Source organism: Ursus arctos, unplaced genomic scaffold (genome assembly GCF_023065955.2).
Source record: "Ursus arctos isolate Adak ecotype North America unplaced genomic scaffold, UrsArc2.0 scaffold_9, whole genome shotgun sequence".
Lineage (NCBI taxonomy): Eukaryota > Metazoa > Chordata > Mammalia > Carnivora > Ursidae > Ursus > Ursus arctos.
The window spans coordinates 80070928-80092583 of record NW_026623111.1 but is presented as its reverse complement, the minus strand read 5'-3'; the positions used below and the strand labels follow the sequence as shown (position 1 = coordinate 80092583).

Here is a 21656-nt window from a genome sequence, read left to right as displayed (position 1 = left end):
TCTAGATAGGAATCTAAATATCTTAATTCTGTTCTTATTTTTTTTTCCTGTGTGGATGTGTATGTTTGCTTTACGTTGTCAGTGTCTCTAGTTCCAGGCATAGATTTTGTTCGTTCAGCTGCAGTTAGTGAGTGCTTAGTAAGCGCAACCAAACAAAGTAGTAGAAGGAAACTGAACAGTGGAGAGAATGGATACTTTCGTACTCCTTACCCGGAGTTGCATATGGTGGATCGGTTTAGAGCATGCGCTCTTGGAGCCAAACTGCCTGCATTGATTGCATCCTGGCTCTGCTGCTTACTTGCTGTGTGACCAGGAGCAAGTTAACTATCTGCCTCAGTAGTTTGGTTTTTTTTAAATCTGTGAAACAGGGTAATAATGGCACCTACCTGTAGAGTTGTTGAGATGATTAAATGAATCAATATATTTGTAAAGCACCTGAAAGAATGTCGTAAGCACTACATTAGATTTTGCTGCTGATATTCCTGTTATAAAAATTACATACCTCAAAGAGTAGAGGTGGCCTGTAAATGAACGCATAGACCCTTATCCTAATGGTTTTCACATTTGAGAGATTCTTTCGGTTAAAACAGGATTTTTGTTCAGGGAAATTGCATCCCTGATTAGATCAGGGACACAAAATGTTCAGGCATAAATTCTGACTCCATTTATTCCTTATTACATTGGGTAAGTGGGTTAATCAGTCCACCCTTGACTGAAAAGGGGGTGGGCAGGTAACACTTACCACACAGACACAGTTAACCTGAGTTTGTTGAAGTACTTTAAATTCCTTGAATAAGATACACTGAAGAAATTCACATTTTAGTCTTTAAAATAATTGCTTTCCCAAAAGCCCTGTAGTAGCACGTTTGAGTATTTTTAAAGCTATTCATTAGATTAGGAGCATTTTACGGTTTGGCTTCATTTGAAGAATGGCTTTAGACATGGAGGAAATGTGGCAGACAGATTAGGAGGCCAGCACAGTAGGCCTGGAGTCACTGGAACATAAGAACCATCAAATGTGGATACTTCAAGGGAGCTAAAGATTACATTTTAGCCCAGTGCCTTTATTTCACAGATGACCAAATTGTGGCAGAAGTGTGAGTTTTAATGGTCTTAAGGAGACATGCACTTCTATTTTTACTTATTTCTGATACTTTTTTCATTAATTAAATACATCGTGTGCATATATGTACATAAATATGACAAGTGTAGCAGAAATCATGTACTAGTAACATTGAAATTTTTCTACAATAAAATGTTTTTGTGTCTTTTTATGCCCCCCTCTTCAGAGTTGTAATGTCAACTAAATATATTCCTTCTTTATTGCTTGCATTTGGAATAGACTATGGTATCTATTTTTTTATGGGCAAGATTAGGCATGTTTTTGTTGGCATAGGAAAAGTTGCTATGTGAAGAGAGTGACTATTATATTATTTATTTAACATTTAACCTGAAAGTCAAAATGTGTTCAAAAGAGCTCATTTGACAAGGGTTCTGAGTCAGAAGTACTAAAGGACAAATGAAACAAGGATTTCTTATTCTTAATCAGGGTTGGGGGAGAGGGCCAACCTTCTGCAGGGGAAATGACTATAAATGGTCTTTGCAGTTAAGACATCTTCTGTTGCAACAGCTGCCTTTCTGGTTGGCCTGGTTTTCCCCTTTCTGCACAGAGCATTGCTGCTAAAAACACCTTTCGCTTGGCACTTGAACTCTGCCATTTGACTCTTCAATTTTCTCTTGTTTCCTGCATACAATGAAATTTTCTTGTTTTTACTTTTGAAGCGTTGCGCAGCCTTGCTACCAGGCTGCTTGCCTTTGTTTTCATTGTGTTATTCCCATCTTGGGGGCTAGTTCACTGGTCCTTGGTATCCTTGGAAGGGTTCCGTCGTTTTCATGCCAGATGACAACAACGAATGATCCCAGCTCCTTGGTCCTTTTATAGTGAGCTTCTTTGGGAAGAAAATTTAGAGGAAGAAAATTAAAAATAAATTGTATTTAACACTTAAGATGGAATGACATTTACCTATGAAATACTCCTGTGTTTGTTTTTCAAATAAATACATGTGGTTTCTGAAAATTTTTTTTTAAAGATTTTATTTATTTATTTGACACAGAGAGAGAGACAGCCAGCAAGAGAGGGAACACAAGCAGGGGGAGTGGGAGAGGAAGAAGCAGGCTCGTAGCAGAGGAGCCTGATGTGGGGCTCGATCCCAGACTGCTGGGATCACGCCCTGAGCCGAAGGCAGATGCCCAACAACTGAGCCACCCAGGCGCCCCTGAATTCTGTTTTTTTAAGTGTAATTCTTTAAGCCGATTGTACTAACAGATTTGTGTTTCTGCTCTTTAATTCTGAGTTATAAATGCACAACACATAAGTATGTATGGACACGTTTATCTCTGTAGCTGTGCTGTCCTGGAGCTTGCTCATAAGCATTATCATTTGTAACATAGAGGTGGGAAATGGAATCTTTTGGATCACACGGATCACTAGTGCACATAAGCATAAATCATACCTACCTTATAAGAGTCTTTCGATAGAAAATAGCATAAATCCCATCAAACATAGCTTGTATTGGAATTGGAAGTCCAAGGCATAGGTTCTCCTTCTTACCCCTCTGTGATGCTCTCCTCTTCGCTGGCTTTAAAATCAGGCAAGGTTTTCTATGTTGGGGGAAAGATACCCACCAGGAAATCTAGACTTACATGGTCTTTCACCGGAGGTCTCAAAAGAGGCCTGACCTAGTATACATCAAAATCCATATGCTCCCTCTAAAAAGATTCTGATTAAATCCTATGCCTATCTCCTTCTTGAATCAGTCTTTATGTCCAGGTCTCCCTATTGATGAAGTAATGACAGCCTAATTACAAATTAGAATATTGCTTGTTGAACTCAAGCTTAGAACGAAGGAATAGCTGTGATGTGTCATGTTTTGGTCAAGCTCTTATAGTCTGAAACATTGTCCTTTTTCTACTATAAATATATTTCTTTCCAAAAACCATGACCAATCATCTGGAATCTGAGCCCTCTCCACTGCAGGAAACACATTGAAATATTATCTTTTTTTAAAAATAGGCCATTGAAGATATCCTACAGCTGTGCTGATCTGTTTTCATAGCATCTTCCTTTATCACCTGCACTGCTTTAATATCAATAAACTATGTAAGTTAACAAATAAGTTTTAGTTGATTACATTTCAAGGTAACTGTTTTTGGGTAGTCTATAGGGAATGCCGCCCTAATGCTAATACCTAATCTCAAATGTAAACTCTTTTAATCGCATTTAGGATAGGTTACTTTTGGATTTTTTTTTTTAATATGCTACAAATGTTGTATATGTAAATTCTCAGTAGTTTCTATAAAACAGAGTACTATTTTCTGATCTTGTTCTTAGGTTTGATGATTTTTGTGTACTTTTGAAAAGTAAGTCTAGTTCACACAACTGGTAGCTGGTCTAGAAATTTGTTGAAATTAATGAACACCGAACAGATGCTCATGGGTGCGAGTTATTCTTACATGGGGCACCTCCCCTAATTAGTAGCCTTTCCTTGGAGACATGCCAAATAGCTAAACATCAGTAGTCAGACCATAATCTTAGTCACTTTTTAAATAACATACCACTAGCTTTTAAAAATATTAATGTAATTTGTTCCTTATTCTTTTTGGAGGCCACCCATTATTGAAGGAGGGTAAGATAATTCTCTCTTCTGTTCTTCCTTTCCAAGCCAGGCAGCTTTTTTCAATCTGATATAATTCTGAGAGAGAATTCTTTGCGTTCAAAAGCTTAGTAGCTCATAAGAAATTCTCTCAATGTCTGCCTGCTTTTAAAATGATTTTTCTCTTTATTATGTTCTCATTTCCTATCACTTAATTTAAAAAAAAATTTTTTTTATTTTTTAGTTAAGATGTTGCTTGTCCAGCAGAAATGGACCCAGTATACCATGAGAGGTGTGGAAGCCTGTGTAGAAAAATTTAGCAATAGGGAGGGTTTGGGAAAAGTGAGACTCTCCAAACAAATTATCATTGTGCATTTCTTAGATTTTAAGTCTTTTTGTACAAAGTTGTGTGGAAATGGTACTGTGTAGTGGAGAGAACTTTGGACTATTAGAATTCTTTTGGAATTTATAGTGGATTTTATGTTCGCATTAAAAACAGAGAATGCTGACTATTAAGTTATACTCAAGCATAAGGTTGTAGACCCTAAGTTTAAGAGAACCATCAAATCTTAAACTATCTTTTAATGACTCTGTTGCTAGAAGACATCTATTATATTTGCCTTCTTGGCATCTACTTCCTATCCTTATTTTAGTGCTGTGTACTGATATAGAAGCAGAGCAAGTATTGCAATACTAAAGAGATATATATATGTGTATATATATATACACTTATTGTATATATATAATATTTATAATATTTAAAAATAAGCCTAATAATATTAGTAAAGCTCCTAGACTAATGATTTATTTTAAGATTGGATAGGTAAGTGTGATGCCTACCTCTTCTCAAGTTAACCTAAATCTAAGCACATCATTAATAAAGCCTGTTTAGTTACCACTTCCATGAGTTCTTTCAAAAGTATTTCATTATTTAAGGATTTTCTCTCCTGAAGTATTATTTTTATTTAAAAATATGTAATAGTTGAAATTCCTTTTGTTAAGTGTGCTATAAACTTACTTAAGAGGAATAATTTAGTTGGTATGGGGGTTTTCTGAGGCCATACCTTTTCTAAACAAATGTTAGTAGGTTATTTGAACAGTTGAACTTTTTTCATACCATTCAGTGGTTTTAATTTTTCTGAATCCATTTCTTAAAAATACAGATTCAAGATTTATTCTAAAGCATGCATGTATGCTTAGTTTTAGTGGTTGATTTATATTCCAAAATGGCTTTAATGTGTTATTTACTACAATAAACTTTTATCAGAAAGTGAGAAATAGTAATAGGTAACACTTGTTGAGTGGTTGTATGTATTCGTATTATCCCAACCTATTTCTCATGTAGTAATTTATTTAATTTTCAGAACAACTCCAAGAGGTAGTAACTATTATTATCCCCATTTTACAGTTAAAGAAACTGAGTCACAGAGGGACCAACTTGCCTAGTGTCACACAGTTTGTAAATGTTGACGTGGAGATCTCAACCTAGAGACTGTGCTTCCAAAGTCCACTGTTTGTTGCACATTATGCCTCGGTAAAGAGTGTAAGAATCCTGTACTGTCACCAAGTGGATCATTGGGGGGACCCCAGTCCACAAAACCGCAGTTGATTGAACTAGATTCTCTGATTTTGTAAAAAGTAGGCAGATGATATCGCCAGTCTCCAAATATTATTTGATATAAAAAGTAATACCATTATATCATAATATATATTGATATGACATTATTTCCGTATTTAACTTTGAGCCACAATCCCTGGAAATCAGTAAAGAATGACCGAATACACTACAGTGCATAGAATGGAGCCGTGTAAAGAGAGCTCGCAGAGACAGGGAATGTTTAGTCTAGCATTTAAGATTATGGGGAGATAGGGAAATTCATTTGTCTGCTCACTTTTCAGAAATACATGGAATTGAAGGAAAAACTTTACTATGGATTGAATTAGTTGGAAGTACGTCACTTTACAATGAGAGAAATTGCAGGGTTGCATGTGTGTGTGTACGCGCATGCTTGGACGTGTTGGGAGTGCGAGACGAGGAGCCCCAAGTCCATGTTTAAGTGACAACACGTGATCTGGTTTTATTTGACTGAGGATGATTTGGCCGGCTTTGTTTCACTGAGTGTAGTCAGATGGATGATAGGAAGTGAGTGTGGGAAGTTGGGAAGGTTTCTGAGAGAGAGGAGGGTAGGGTAAATGCCATGAGGAGTGGAACATTAAAGAAAAAATATTTAAAGATAATTTCAAAGACATTTGTTTTGTTGTCTGTGAAATGAATCCTTCGATCTTCCCAAAAATCTTTTGTAAAAAGTGACTTTTGGGGGAGATTGGTGCTTTTGAAGTTATGCATGTGTTTTTCTCAAATGCTTCATCATAACAAAGAAAAGACTGCCTTGTACATGGATGGCATCAGGGACTGAGGAAGTCTACTCACATTCAAGTTACAGATTTTCTGATAGTGTTTTTAAATACTAATGTAACTAACATGTTTGAGGATAGTCATAAATCTATGTAAGTGCTTGGGCCTAGATTATTTTACTTATTGAAGCACCTTTCAGATTTAATTACTTATCAACAGTTGGATTTTCTCCTGTGTTCTCTATTTGGTTATTTGTTCAGGACCTCTGGATATTAGAAGAATTTTAGAACGTGAAGGACCATTTAGACTCAGTGACACCCCCATTGGTAGAATTTATCACCTTATCCAATGACCTGTATACAAACCCAGGAAAAATAAAGATTTCTTTTTTCCCTAGGTTCCTCCAAATACTCATTATTACCTTCCATTTTAGTAATAATAAAACTCTGGCTTTTAGTTGCGCATTTTGCTGCCCAGCCAGAAAACACATTTCCCAGTCCCCTTTATAGCTAGATGAGTGCATGTGACTTCAGTTCTGTCTAGTAGGAAGAAATTTGAGTATTGTGTGGTATTTTGAGATACAGCCTTAAAAAAGAGAGGAAACACGTCCCCCCACCCCCATTCCTTCATCCTGCTTCCTGGAATGCAGTTGTAATGGCTGGAGCTCTGACAGCCATTTGGGATGAGAATCATACACTAGAGAATAGGGAGGAGTCAGCTAAAAGGAGTCTGGGTCCTTGATGACTTTGTGGAATTGCCATACTAAATCTGGATTACCCGGTTTGATTTATTTTCTGTGAGAGAGAACTCAGCTTCTATCTTATTTAAGCCATTGTTATTTTGGGTTTGTCATATGCAGCTGAATCTAATTCTAGCAGATGTAATTCCTTTTCCATACAAAAAAGTCAGTGAATAGGATCTTTTTTGGATACTTTATTTATTGGCTTTATTCTCATGGGCTTATTTCTGCATCCTAAATGAGAGACTCTGATTCCCACATGTAAATGTTAGTGAATAATCAGAAGCAGCAAAGTACATACAGGGAGAAGAGCATGAGCTTGACTTCAAATTCTGCTAATTATGTGATCTTGGATTAGTTATTTAACCACACTGAGTCTCAGTTTCCTCTTCTGTAAAACTAAGATTATAGTGTTTTCCAAAGATTATTAAAGAAAATGTAAATACTTGGTTCAGTGTTTAGCACTTACTAAGCTCAGAATTTACATTTGTTAATTCCTGTTATTCCATTATATTAAAGGATCTGAGATCATGTTAAATGGCATATTCCTCTAATGGCACTGAGGAAATAAAAAAAGCAGAAAAATAGACCATGTTGAGGCTATTGACAGAGAAAAAAAAAAAAAAAGTGAAGGAAACTTATGCCATGTAAGAGGGCCTCCACTAAAGGACAGTCCTAGAAGGCTACTGACAGAAGGGTGGATAACAAGAATTCATCAGGATGTGAAATGAAAATTGGGTTGTTAGGAGTTGGTGTTCATGTCTTAAGGCTAATTTCAGGATTTTATAAACAGAGAACAGACACTTAATGATGTAAGTTCATAATCCTCTCACTAAGTAGAACTGTGATGCTTAAATGAAAAATCAGTCGAATCAAGAACTAGTTGTTTCTAATTATTTTGAAAAAATACAATTAAAATATAGTTGCCCCGTGAACGATGCAGGGGTTAGGAGTGCTGATCTACCACGCGGTCAAAAATCTTCAAATAACTTTTGACTCCCCATAAATAGGAGATTAACACATATTTTGTGTGTCATATGTATTATAAACTGTGTGCTCACAATACAGTAAGCCAGAGAAAAGAAAATGTTGTTTAAAAGTCATAAGGAAGAGAAAATACATTTACAGTATTCATTGAAAAAAAAAAAATCCATGTAGAAGTGGATCCATACAGTTCAAACCCATGTTGCTCAAGGCTTGACTGTATATTGTCCTGCTGTAGAACGGTTTTTATGAGAAGAAAATAAGTAGTGACTCCTATAATCTTACAGCGAAGGACGGTGGCCATTCAGGTAACTTGAAGAAATAGTTTGGAGGATTTTTTTTTTTTTTGGTATTTTGCTTCTAATATCTTCTTTGTGGTTCAAATGAAAAATGTAGAAAGCATTTCGTAGGGATTATTTTTATTCTCTTAAAATATATTGAGTTAGGTATTTTTTATTAAATTATTTAAAATGATAAGTGGTGACAGAAGTATTATAATGTCACATAGTTTTCACAGCAGAGCAACAAGCAACTGAAGAATTACTATTTTGAAAATTAAATCATTTGGTCATTTGGCTGGTAATATCTCCTTAATTAAAATGTGATACATTAGAAGACTTATTCCAAAACTTATTCTTTAAAATCGGCATATGTTGAAATATGTACAGTAGTGTTGCCAGGACAGTTGTTGGATAGTGTAGCGCAAACATATTTTCACAAATATCTGATTCCCTTCAGTTTCTGGATTGTGTCCCAGTTTTAAATGTAGGGTAGGTGATGAAATTGCTGGGCATTAAATGGACTTAAAAATTGCAAATGCATTCTATTTTCTCTCACAATTACTTGACAGCCTCTGACTCTTTTTTTTTCCTGTTGTACAGTGATGACTCTATTCTCCTAGTGTTTGTCCCTCAAGCAAAGTGCTTCTTAGAATAGGATCAGGTCCCCCGTTTTTTTGTGTGTTCATTAATCAGCTATGGTTGACATTTAATTATTCCAACCTTCATATTCACAGCCATTTAAAAGTTAAGTTTAATAGAGTTTTAAAAAGTCCAAACAAGGTATATCTTATATAATTTTTTTTTCACTTAAAATTCTCCTACTAAAAAAGCCAGCATGGCCATTTGCTTATAATAAATCATGCCTTCTTCTAGGAATTTTAAAAGTCTGTTTAATGGGACTCCTGAGTAGATAGCTGTGCAGTCTGAATTGCCTTAGACTCGAAACATTTCAGATGTAAGGTTCTACCAACAGGAATGCTGATCTCCACACGTGCTGCTAGAGGTTGGTTGGGAAAGTTAGGGCTGGGATGTTCTCTTGCGACACAAAACGGAACATAAACTGAAATTAAGACAATATTGTGTAAAATCTCCATGTCTGCCATGTTTGCAGATGTCAGCTGTGCAAATGAGAACATTCATTTGAAACGTCAGAAGGTGACCCTTCTAAAATGTCGTACATCTTGGGCGAGAAGGTGACTCTGCAGTTGCTCTAAGTCAGATGCTCATTCGTTTGTCCCAGAGATTAATTCCATATATGGGATTCTCTAAGAACTCAGAATTTCTTAGTATTAAAAACTAAAAGAGAGATGTTTATAATAGAAAAAATGCATTTCCACTCATGTGGTCTTTTGTAATAAAGAGTGACGTAGCTTCAGGAAAATGCAAGAATTTGAAAGGTCTAAGGTGAAGACTTTGGTTAGATAGAGAAGGAAAGAAGAAATAAACTTTTGAAAATATATTAGATTGCTCTTCTTAATAACTTGTCTAATTTTTTGGTTTACATTTTCAAAGTTCTTTTTATGTATTTCTTTTGTCTTTTGTATCCAAAATGTTAATATGTCAAAGACATTGGTTTTGCCTGTGACTCCTTTCTTAATGTCTGTAACGTTGCTAGGTACAGTGCTTGGCTGAAAGCCCTGTGCTCTTGTTCTGATTGTTACCTGTTTTGATTGTCTTCTATGCACTCTGTCCTTTGTTTGTTATTTGACGCTGTAGTACTAATCTACACAGTTTCTTTTTAAAAAATCTAATTAGGGATTACTAGAAATTTCTTCAGAGAAGGATTGTACAGTTTTCCAAACAAAATTTTATTAAAGAGCTATTTTAATTTTTTTCATTTTACACAAACTCTCTGTACATTAACTAAGTAAATGGTCATTCATCCAACATAACAACTAAAATAATTTATGGATTTTTGTTCTATAATAATGTAAAAATTGGATTGTAGATATTTTATTTCAGACCTTTGCTTTTTCTTCTTAGATAAAATCTCTTCTCCAAGGTGAATTCTTCTATTGACTATTTATTCACAAAATAATATTTGATAAGTACTAGACTTCTTTTGTATGCCTCGTATCCCACAAGTTTAAGTTATATTTATATACTCATAATGAAAATGAAATTGAATTATAAAGACCCATGTTGTATAATTGCAATATTTGCATCAAACAATAAGTATGCTATATAGATGTTTATCTCCTTTATCATGTATTTAATTCAAGAGAGTATAGTTTAAATCAAATTTATATGTGATCTTTTTAATACTCATTCACTTCTGATTATCTTTCTCAGCTGCTTATAGATTAAATGAGGTAGCTGTGTGAGCCACCTAGAATGGTGCTTGGCAGTTAGCCATTCATTAAATGTCAACTATTTTAATATTTTAATGACATATATATTTATGACATACATATTTTTTTGTCATTTTTTTGGTCATTTTAATGATTCTTGTCATTTTAATGACATATATATATGGATATGTAGTAATATATACACTAGATGATAGAGGGTTGAGTTTGAGTCTGGATAAGTTATGAATATAACTTATGAATGGATTTTCTTTTTTCTTTTCTTTTTTCTGTTTGAGAGGCTGTGAGCGGGCAATGGGGAGGGGCAGAAGGAGAAGGAGAGAGAGTCTTAAGCAGACTCCCTGGTGAGCGATGATTTTTTTTCCCCATGCAGGGTTTGATCTCAGGACCCTGATCCGAAACCAAGAGTGGGGCACTTAACCAACATATCTCTATACCTACGTTGAATGGAAAGAGATTAACTTAAAAAGATATAATGCATTGGCTGGCTTAGGCAAGTTGTTGATGTATGTGTTTGTTCAGAACCTGAGCTTTACCAACAGAAAAAATGGAGCAATGTTCTGAGAGATGATACCACAGTGTTTAGAACTATCTTATAATATAGAAACAGAGCATCGCTTGGGGACCAGAGCACCTAATGGATAGCTGTGTGGCCTCAGGTAACTTATTCAATCTTCATGATTTCCAAATTTTTTGTCAGAGAAATAGGATTAATACCAGTAAACTGATAGGGCTGGTTGTAAAGACTAAATGAAATGATGTAGGTAAAAAACAAGGCACTGTGCCTTGTCTCACACCAGGCACCCCGCAAACTTTAATTCTCTTTCTCCTAGGCAGAGAAGAGAAAAATAGCAGGAATGTAATAGAGCAAAAACTGCATAGATAGCACTGTATTTTCATAATTTTTAGAAAAATGTTTTTCTGATGTTTACTGATCCCTTAGAATCTTAGCTATTGGCAGGTTCATTGGCAAATAAGAGATCTGGAAATGACAGATTATCTGTTTCATTTCTATCACTTACTTAACATAGTGAGAATTGACTAATTCTTGATTTTTAAATGAGTCTTCTTTCATAAAGCTTAATTTTTTTGTGATTTTGTTCTTTCTTAAAAAAAATTTTAGCATTTCTCACTATTCCATTTAGTTTAAATTTTCTACTCGTATCTTTAGGATGATGAATTTCAAGTAATCTGCTATTCCATCTCAAATACATTAATATAAATTGTATCTTGCTAAGTAAATGTATAATCTTTATTTAATTTGAACAAGATCTTTGGATCAAAACATGTTTATGCATGCTTTTACTCTGCTGAATTTTTTCATGGATTTTATATGTTATTCCCAGTAATTTTGTTTGATTGAAGTAAATAATGTTAATTTACAAAATCAAACATAAATCCCTTTTTTTTTATTTTAAAAAGTTCTGTAGTTACTTTCCTTATTATTATTGCAGGACGAGTATTACTTTTTGAAAAAGTTTGAGGGCTTGTGTGATTATATTAATAATTCCCTGAGCTAAATTGATCAGTATTAAAATAGAACTTAATAATTATCATTAGTGGCTACTGAGAATTTATGTTTCTTTTTTAAATTTAAACCTATTTTTTTTCTAGATTTATATTAATTGGGAGGGATTTAAAAAACCTTGGCAGTGAAAACAAACTGCTATGTAGAAAAACAGGAAGTTAATCAGTGAAAGCTTTTCTTTTTACTTATACAAATACAATTATCAGTAATACTGCAGTTGAAGAAAGTACAACCGGCATACTTTAGTTAAACGGAGTAGATATTAGGTGGGTAACTTGGTAATTCATTGAGTTTTCATAATTGTACTTGGCTTAGCAAATCTTTATATATTGATCTTTTCATATAAGAGATGGAATACAAAATCAAAGTGTGTCTATTGAATCATTAGAATAAGTTGATAAATACATACTTTTAAAATAGAGTAATAGGTAGCATACTTTTTAAAATTATTTTTTCTTATTAGGCCAGCGTAAGAATATTCTATAGAAACACTCAGTTGCATCACACATAGAGAATAGATCTCTTTTGTTTAATTCGGCTACTAACCATCCTTGTATGGAGTACAGAGAGAATTAATCAACAGAATATAGTCTGCTCTTCCCATGCAGGCACATCTGATTTCTTTTTAAAAAGTATACAACTGGAATTTTCCCAGGGCCCTACATGGCATATAGATATATGCTATATATGTGTGTGTGTGTGTGTGTGTGTGTGTGTGTGTGTGTGGCTTTATTTTATTTTTAGGCGAGGCCACATTTCTTTCTTTGTAGTTAGTGTTTCAGTTTGCCATATTTAAGAGTTTTCCCTGAGCCCTAGAGCAAGATGAAGTGTATGGGACGGTGAAATGTCTTTCCCTCTGCTCCCCCGTATTTTGCCTTTGGGGTCGCAAATTTTTTTTTTTTTTTTTAAAGATTTTATTTATTTATTCGACAGAGATAGAGACAGCTAGCGAGAGAGGGAACACAAGCAGGGGGAGTGGGAGAGGAAGAAGCAGGCTCATAGCGGAAGAGCCTGATGTGGGGCTCGATCCCAGAACGCCAGGATCACGCCCTGAGCCGAAGGCAGACGCTTAACCGCTGTGCCACCCAGGCGCCCCTGGGGTTGCAAATGTTTATACGAAACCTATATCACAACATAACTACTTCAGAGCCTGGATGGACCTACTTCAGAAGGATTATGTTTCTTATATTCTATTATTTATGCATTATCGTCAAGTAGAAAGCTTTCTCATTTTATAATATCCCCAGGAATAAAGACCCTTACAACAGGAAGCCACAGGAAGTACCAAGATAACACCTGATGTGTACTATCTTTTTTCCCTTTCTGTTCCCTCAGCTTTTATAAATCATAGATGACAAAGGCCTTGCTCTCAAAGTGCAGAAAGGCAATGGCAGAGGAAGGTGGGGCCGCGGCTGGGAGAGCTCTTTTTATCAAACCCTGCATTCCTTTTTCTAGGAAATAACTTCCTCTCACTATTATAAAAGTTTCAGTCCTGTGTGTTTGTGTACAAAATTTCACATTTCAGAAAGTATGCTTTAATTGAATAATGCAGTGTTTTGCGAATATAAATTTTTTTACTAATATTTGCGAGTAAAATTTTTTATTTTCACATATATGTTTCACAATATTTACATATATTTCACAAGACTCACATATATTTCACAAATATTACATTCGAGGGGATCTTTTTGAACTTTCTACATGTCAGGTATCAGGATAACAAAACTGTAAGTAAGTACCCTTGTAGATATTGTGCAGTGATAAAAACATTAGGCTTCTATAGAGCAGTTTTCCCCTTCCAGTTTTGAAATCTAGAATTACTTTGGCTCAAGTAAAGTCATTTTGGAAGAAAATAATTTTTAAAAATTCCACATGCTTAGCACGAAGAATTTTTGAATGTGAAAAATACACAAAAATGTTGATAAATTACTTTTACTTTCTCATTCCAGGCCGGACTTCAAGTGTACGAATCTTTAAGAGCACAAATAGACGTCCTTGTAACTGTAGACATGAGTCATTATAAGATGTATTGTTAAGTTATTTGGGACACACCCAATAGATGAAAAGGCTCAAAAATGTGTAAGATGTAATTAGGAAATTCTCCCTTGATTAGTCAGTTACCATTGTGCTTTCCTTATCATTAATTATTTTTGGATAAGAGATTCAATAGATTCATGGTAAGAATTCATATTATGAAGTGGCAGTTTGTGTCCTTTAAACAAAGTTATCATAGAATTGGAGTGCATATCAATAAGATTTTTAAAGAAGAGAAGTATACCCTTGAAAAAGCAATATAAATGCTTCAGCTATAACCTCACTGGTTACTGTGGTCTGGGAAAAAACCCGGAGCATAGTATTTGCTCCAAAGAAAGATTTCCCATGCCAGGCACCGAGTGTCCAAGTGTCAGCCACAAGGTCCATCTGGTACATTTAAAAATACAGAGGAAATTCCAACCAAAATGTGTCACGTTGTTGACCGTGTTTTAACACTGGACCAGTTATGACTACATTTTATAATCAAGGTAGAAACCATTAGTCACATAATCTAGACAAGCCATTCGTTAGGAGAAAACTTTTTTTAGGGAGTTCGCATCTTTCTCTGTGGCCCTTAGGGCTGGACTCAAGAAGGTGCATTTTCAGCTGATAAGTCAGCTAACCATGGTGGCCTAGCTGGTTTCCTAGGTTGGTGCTGCCAGACTACATTCTCAGAATGGTTTCGCAGAGGTAAAAGCCCTGAAACACTGGAAATACGGCAATTATTCATCCTCATTCCAACATACTCTATGTTCAAGTTCCCACGGAGCAGCAGAAGTGAAGCTGTAATCACAACATTGACTGGGGCAAAAGTTGACAAGGCAGAACTCTACCCTCAGATGGTCTTGTTTTCCACATAACGTGGCGTTGTTTGTATCAATACAAACAGTATGCCAACAAAATCTGGTTTTCTTCGATTGAAAATGCGATTAGGGCCGTGATTTCTCTCAGCTCCACTTTAGATTCTTGGAGTGGACCCCATGGTCTAAGCTCAGTGTGTTTTGCTGAGAAAACTTCTTCGCTCACTTGGTAGAGCTAGAATACCTGCAGATGCCGTCTCTGCTGTCGGTACTTCGGGGAAGGCGAGAAGAGGTAGTGTGTTGACTTAGATTTTCAACAAACGCCTATGGAGTGGAGGTCTCCCAGGAAGGGAAAGAGCTCTGTCCTTAACTCATGCTCTGGTCTAGCCCTGAGACCTTGCATGCACCGTTTTTGTCTTGCTCGTCCATGCCCTAAGTCTCATATGTTAAACTAAAGGAGACAACGATAACACAACAAAACAAAAAAGAAAGAGAGTGAGAGTGCAGCTTCACAAACCGAGCAATCCATGTGAAGTAAGGGGTTTGGTCCTGGAGTCAGTAATTCCGTAATGTTTGACACATCAACTGAGGAATTACAGTAAAACTTAGAGCAGAGAGAATGAAATCTGTAGCTCAGCTTGCTCACTTTTTAAAATTTCCAGTTTTATTGAGAAGAAGTTGACATGTATCGCTATATAAATGTAAGGCACACCGCATGATGGTTTGATTCACATATATCGTGAAATGATTGCCACGGTAGGTTCAACGAACACCCATCTTCTCGTGTAGATACAATAAAAAGGAAAGAAAAGAAAAGGGAAGAAAGAAAAGGGAAGAAAGAAAAGGAAGGAAGGAAGGAAGGAAGGAAGGAAGGAAGGAAGGAAAGAAAGGAAAATTTCCGTGGGATGAAAACTCACAGGATTTACTCTCTTCACGACTTTCCTATATATCGTGCTGTAGTTGACATGTTGTACATTATAGCCCTCATACTTATTTAAATATTTTATAACTGGAAGTTTGTATCTTTGGCCACATCCCTCCAATTCCCCCCACCTCCCCCACTCTTCCCCTCTAGTAACCACAAGTTTAATCTCTTTTTCTAGGAGTTCAGGGTTTTTTTGTTTGTTTCTCGATTCCATATATAAATGAGATCATACAGTATTTTAATTTCCCTGTCTTATTTATCTTAGCATGGTGCCTTCACAGTCCTACCATGCTGTCACAAATGGTAGGAGTTCCTCATTAAATGGCTGAATAATATTCCATTGATTATGTATACCACAACTTCTTTATCCATTCCTCCATCAGTGGACACTTAGGTTGTTTCCATGTCCTGGCTAATGTAAATAATGCTGCTATGAACATGGAGGTGCAGGTATCTTTTTGAGTTACTGTTTTGTTTCCTTTGGATATATTCCCGGAAGTGAAATTGCTGGGTCATATGGTAATTCTATTTTTAATTTTTTGAGGGCCCTCCATACTGTTTTCCAGGGTGGCTGCACCAATTCACAATCCCACCAACAATATACAAGGGTTCCTTTTTCTCCATATCCACATTTGTTATTCTTATCTCTTTGATGATAACCATTCTAACAGGTGTGAGATAATATCTTATTGTGCTTTTAGTTTGCTTTTTCTTGTTGATTTTAATGATGTTAAGCATCTTTTCCTGTACCTGTTGGCCTTTGGATATCTTCTTTGGAGAAATGTCTATTCAGGTCCTTTGCCTGTTTTTAAATTGGGCTATTTGTGTTTTTTTGCTTAGAGTTGTACCGAGTTCTATATATATTTTCAACAATAACCTCGTCATCAGATGTATGGTTTGCAAATATTTTTTCCCATTTTGTAGGTTGTCTCTTCACTTTGTTGAGGGTTTCTTTTGCTGTGTGGAAGCTTTTCAGTTTGATGTAGCTTCAGTTGTTTACTTTTGATTTTGTTGCTTGTATTTTAGGTTTCATATCCAAAAAGTCATTGTAAGACCCATTTCAAAGAATTTTATTTCTATGTTTTCTCCTCGGAGTTTCAGGGTTTCTGGTCTTACACTTAAGTCTTTAGTCCATTTTGAGTTAATTTTTTTGAGTGGTATAACATATGGGTCCATTTCATTCTTTTACATGTGAATACCCAATTATACCAGCACCATTTATTGAAGAGACTGTCTTTTCTCCATTGAGTATTCTTTGGCTCTCTTGTTAAATATTAGTTGACTATATAGGCTTGGGTTCCTTTTGATTGTGTACAATTGGTCTATTTGTCTGTTTTTAAGCCAGTACTATACTGTTTTGATGACTCTAGCTTTATGGTATTGCTTGAAATCAGGAAGTGTGATGCCTCCTGCTTCGTTCTTATTTCTCAAGATTTCTTTGTCTCTTTGGGGTCTTTCGTGGTTCCATACACATTTTAGGAGTTTTGCTTTTGCTACTTCTGTAAAAAATGCCATTGGACTCTTAGTAAGGACTGGATTGAATCTATAGGTTGCTTTCGGTACTATTGATGTTTTAACAGTATCAATTTTCCCAGTCCATGAACACGGGATACCTTTCCATTTATTTGTGTCTTCTTCAATTTCTTTCATCGATGTTTTATAGTTTTTGGAATAGAGATCTTTCACCTCCTTAGTTAAATTTATTCCTAAGATTTTGTTGTTTTCGATGCTATTGTAAATGGGGTTGATTTATTTCTTTTTCAGAAATTTTGTTGTTAATGTATTTTGTTTACTTTTTGATTTACTTCTGCTGAATATCTTTCCTTTGGGGCAGAATAAGAGTCTTTTGGTGTTCTCTCATTTTCCTGAGAAGTGAGGACTGTAATGGTATATGGCCCATATTTGTTTGCTTTTTATGTAGCTCTATGTATCAATCATTACTGCTGATTTCTTAGTGGAAATTTTTCTTTCAACCTCATTTTGGCTTTCCCTCCAAATGCCTTCTTCTGTTGGCTGAAATTTAGCACTGTAATTTGTGGCTTTCCGGAGAGGGAACCTCCGTGGTCAGGTGAAGGAGGGAGACTGCATTCCAGCAGTGGGGTAGTAGGTGTTCCAGACAGAGCGATGATTCTGGAGTGAGTAGGGGTGCGGGGTGAAAGTTGGCTACTAATTCAAGCCTTACCTGAGGCAGTATTTTTTAAATAGAAAAGTGCCCTCTCTAATTAGCTGGCCCAATATGTAATTAGATTAATGACAGCCAACTGCTTTAGAAACCTCTTCCAGAGTAAGCTAACCAAACAATAGATGTTCCAAGGATATGACAAAGAGCTGATTTTCCTGCATGAAAGAGTTTGTAGCTTCACCTCTTGTCTTTTGGTGGACTGCCTCATCACCTGATGAAGGTGAAGTGCATTCTTATTTTTGGGAGGCAGACATAAAACTTTTTTCTTCTGAGGATGTCTTCTTGGGGTAAGAAAAATCTATTTTTTGAATGTATCTTTTTGGTAAATCCTATGCTCTCAAAGCGTTATGTAAAGCTGAAATTAACTGGTTTAATTGGTGATAGAGTTCTTAGATACTAGAATGGGTCTATTTCCATTATTTAAGATTCCTTGAATAGATAATCACTTTTGTAAGCCATGAAAACACTTAGAAAACTGGTTTTGGGCTAGGTATATTTTAGTGATTATTAAGTATATGTTCTTAAAAATATTTTTATACTATTAGATGCTAGAAGAACATACATCATCATTGATTTTTCTAAACTGCCCCCCCCCCCAAACAAAACCTTTGATAACCTGCTGTTTTCTGCTTTTAAAGCAGGGAATTTATGACAAATGATTTCATTCTGAAGTTGCACTTGAGTAAAAAGCTTTCATATTACTAATCTCATTTTATTTCTATTCAAAGAATATAGTCACTTTTTACCTTTCATGTGAATAAAGGATGATTGTTATCACTTTTTCTCCATACTTGCAATCTAAAAGAAGTATGTTCTAGGCTTTCTCATCAATTAGCCTGGCCCCAAATTAAATCATAAGAACAGATCATTATGAATCTCGTTCTAAATATTTGTTGGCTTGCTAGTAAACTTCAATTATGATTAAAGTAGCCATTTAAGTTCATTTCACTGTTCCTGAAATATGAAATACTAATTTTGTAAATGCATTTTCATAAACCATAATTCATGGGTGCAGACTACAGTACTTCCAAATTTATGTAGAAAGTATTCTTTATTTCTTTTGATAACCTCTTAAAAGTAGGACTAAAAAAATGGCAGATGACAGAAAGAAAGAATAATGCCTTTTGTGGTCTCAAATGGTTCAGTTTTCAAACATGAGCTTTATGGTCCACATGAGCAAAAGAGTTCCTACAAAGCAGTTAAGCTACTTGAAAACCAGGCATTTTTCTTGCCTAGATGCTGAGAAACATTTTCGAGCCATTCCAAACCACTGGGATCATTTACTCTGATTTCAGATAAGCAAAATAAAATAAACAAACTCTTGCCCATGTGGGAACTGGTTCTGCTGTCTCTTGTTCTAACTCTGCAAAGCCTGAATGTCTCCCCAGTATCTTTGAATGGGTCTCATTGTTTATTTATTGTGCTTTTCACAAGTGCTTGTAACTTCACCCTTGTTTTACTAATAGCTTTCTTCTAAAGTGGGTTGACATTTCAGTTAATTTTCAATGGCCTCAATGTTTTTCCTTAAATTAGGCCAGACTGATGGGCCTGTTTAAAGTGAGACAGTCTCATATGAATTGTAGCATATAAAAATAAGGAACCTTTATTAGAGGTTTTTGAATTTGTTTTTCTACTTAAAAAATGTAAGGTCAAAGAGAATATTTTTCTTGTATTCTTTAATTACTTGTATTGGTAAATTAAATAAATGGATAGAGTTTAGAACCTGGAGAAATTGTAAGTTTTATATTAAAACCTATTAGCTGTGTAAATATTCTACATTTTTATTTATTTTTGAATATAATACTTTTAAGAATCTTTACACAAGGAATTCAGAAGATGGATCAATAGCTTCCCTATCTAGATGATCAAATTTGAACACTCTATACAATATTTTATGTTTAGATTTTATTACTTTAATTTTAAAAACCATAAGAAAACTTTTTCATCTGTAGAAATGAAACTAAAAATGAAACTACGGGAGAATGTTGTCTTTATACCAAGAATTAAAACTTAAAAGTACATAAGAGTATTGGCACAGAAATGGGCATCAGTACACAAAGTCATGAAACAGGGTCTAGTACATAGTAAAACTTACTTAAGTGATAAAATGACATTTCAATTAAAAGGAAAGAGCATGAAATATTCAAAAAATTATATGGCATAGCTTTTAACCTTATTCAATTTTATGTATAGAAATAAATTCTAGGGGCTCCTGGCTGTCTCAGTCGGTAGAGCACGTGACTCTTAGTCTCAGGGTCACGAGCCCCACATTGGATATAGAGATTACTTAAAAAAATAAAATAATAAAAAGTAAATAAATTCCAAATATATTAACGACATAAATACAACCAAAAAGCAATCTAAATTAAAAAACTGGGAGAAAACATAGAATACTAAGAAACTATCTGGTGCAGATGGTCTTCTTAAGCTTGCTAACAAACTGATCCAAAAAGCAAAGATCGACAGATTTGGTTACATAAAAAGTAGAACATTCTCATTTGCAAAGTCACCATAAACAAAGGCAGAAAAAATTTGCAAAAAAATGGTAGAAAATTAATAGTTATTATGCAAAGGGTGTTAGCACCTTAATCAAAAGAAAAACAAAACAATCCGGAGAGGTTGTGAACAATAAGCAACATGCAGATATGGCCAGTGAAGATTTATAAACGTGCTCAACCTCATGACCTGTCAGGATAATACAACCGAAAACAATAAGATGTTATTTTTATCCCATTAGATTGGTTAACTTAAACAGACTTAGAACACCTAATGCCAATAAGGATATGGGGTAATTGACATTTTTACATCCTGTTGATAAGACTGAATTTTTAACACCTAAAATACGTTTATTATTTGTCTCCCTGATCCTATTCTTCTGGGAATCCATCCTTCAGAAAATACCAATACATAGGGACAAAGTATATGATGTTTATTGTTAATAACCTATATGTTGTTTATCTAGGTTAATTGTTAAAAATATTTTTAGCAATTAAAAAATCAATGAAAACTTTTTGAATCAAATATGCTCAAACTATAGAATATAATGCAGCTATATTAAAAACAAACGGTAGGTAGCTGTATTCTTTCTTGGGAAAATGTGCATGACCTTTTTTAAGGTAATAAAGGAAATTGCATATATGTATGTATGTGTAAATATATGATCATGTATTTTATATCATTTTTTGTTAATTAAAAATATCCTATAAAATGCATGCATTTGTATGTCTTTGTGTATACACAGTCAAAATATGGTTATTTCCCTGGCTAGGAAGGGGTCCTTAACTGTGAGATAACTAGAGGTGGAGGTAAAAGAAATACAAGTATCCTGTATTTGTAATGTTAAAAGCATTAGAAATAAATTAATGGCCACTCCCAAGTTTTAAGTGAGACATAAATTTGCCTTAAACTTTTCAACTTGATTCCTTTGGAGTGACTCAAGAAGGGTGCTCCAGTGGCTGGGTTGGTTAAGTGTCTGCCTTCAGTTCAGGTCCCTTAGGCTCAGGTCATGATCCCAGGGCCCTGGGATGGAGTCCTGCATCATGGCATCCGGCTCCCTGCTTGGTGGGGAGTCTGCTTCTCCCCCTGCCCCAACCCCCTGCTCGTGCACAGGCGCCGTTCTCTCATTCTCTCTCTCTCTCTCTCTCTCTCTCTCTCAAAAGTGATTAAATGAATAAATCTTTAAAAAAAAAAAAAAAAAGAATGACTCAGGAAGATCGTACTGCATTACTCCTAAAAGGTAGAGGTTGAAAGCCAGGAAATTTTGACGCGTCGTGTCAGGCTTTGCTTTGCTGAGGTAGGGCTAGATTATCACCATGGCTCAGACTCAGTTTCTCCTTTTGTCAAAAGGGAACGATAATATTGAGAA

General features: G+C 35.1%; 1 protein-coding gene across 4 annotated transcripts in view; it reads left to right on the top strand.

The window, feature by feature from the left end:
• Window positions 1–21656, top strand: part of PPP3CA (protein phosphatase 3 catalytic subunit alpha) — a 307186-nt gene that overhangs the window by 20124 nt on the left and 265406 nt on the right. Inside the window, exon 1 of one of the 4 annotated variants that reach the window (XM_057309723.1) lies at window positions 4375–21656. This exon is cut by the window's right edge and continues 24116 nt beyond it. The exons of the other annotated variants lie outside the window; for them this stretch is intronic. The gene's annotated coding sequence lies outside the window, so the exon portion shown is untranslated. Of the gene's footprint in view, window positions 1–4374 lie in introns of those variants that run through there. 4 annotated transcript variants of the gene reach the window in all.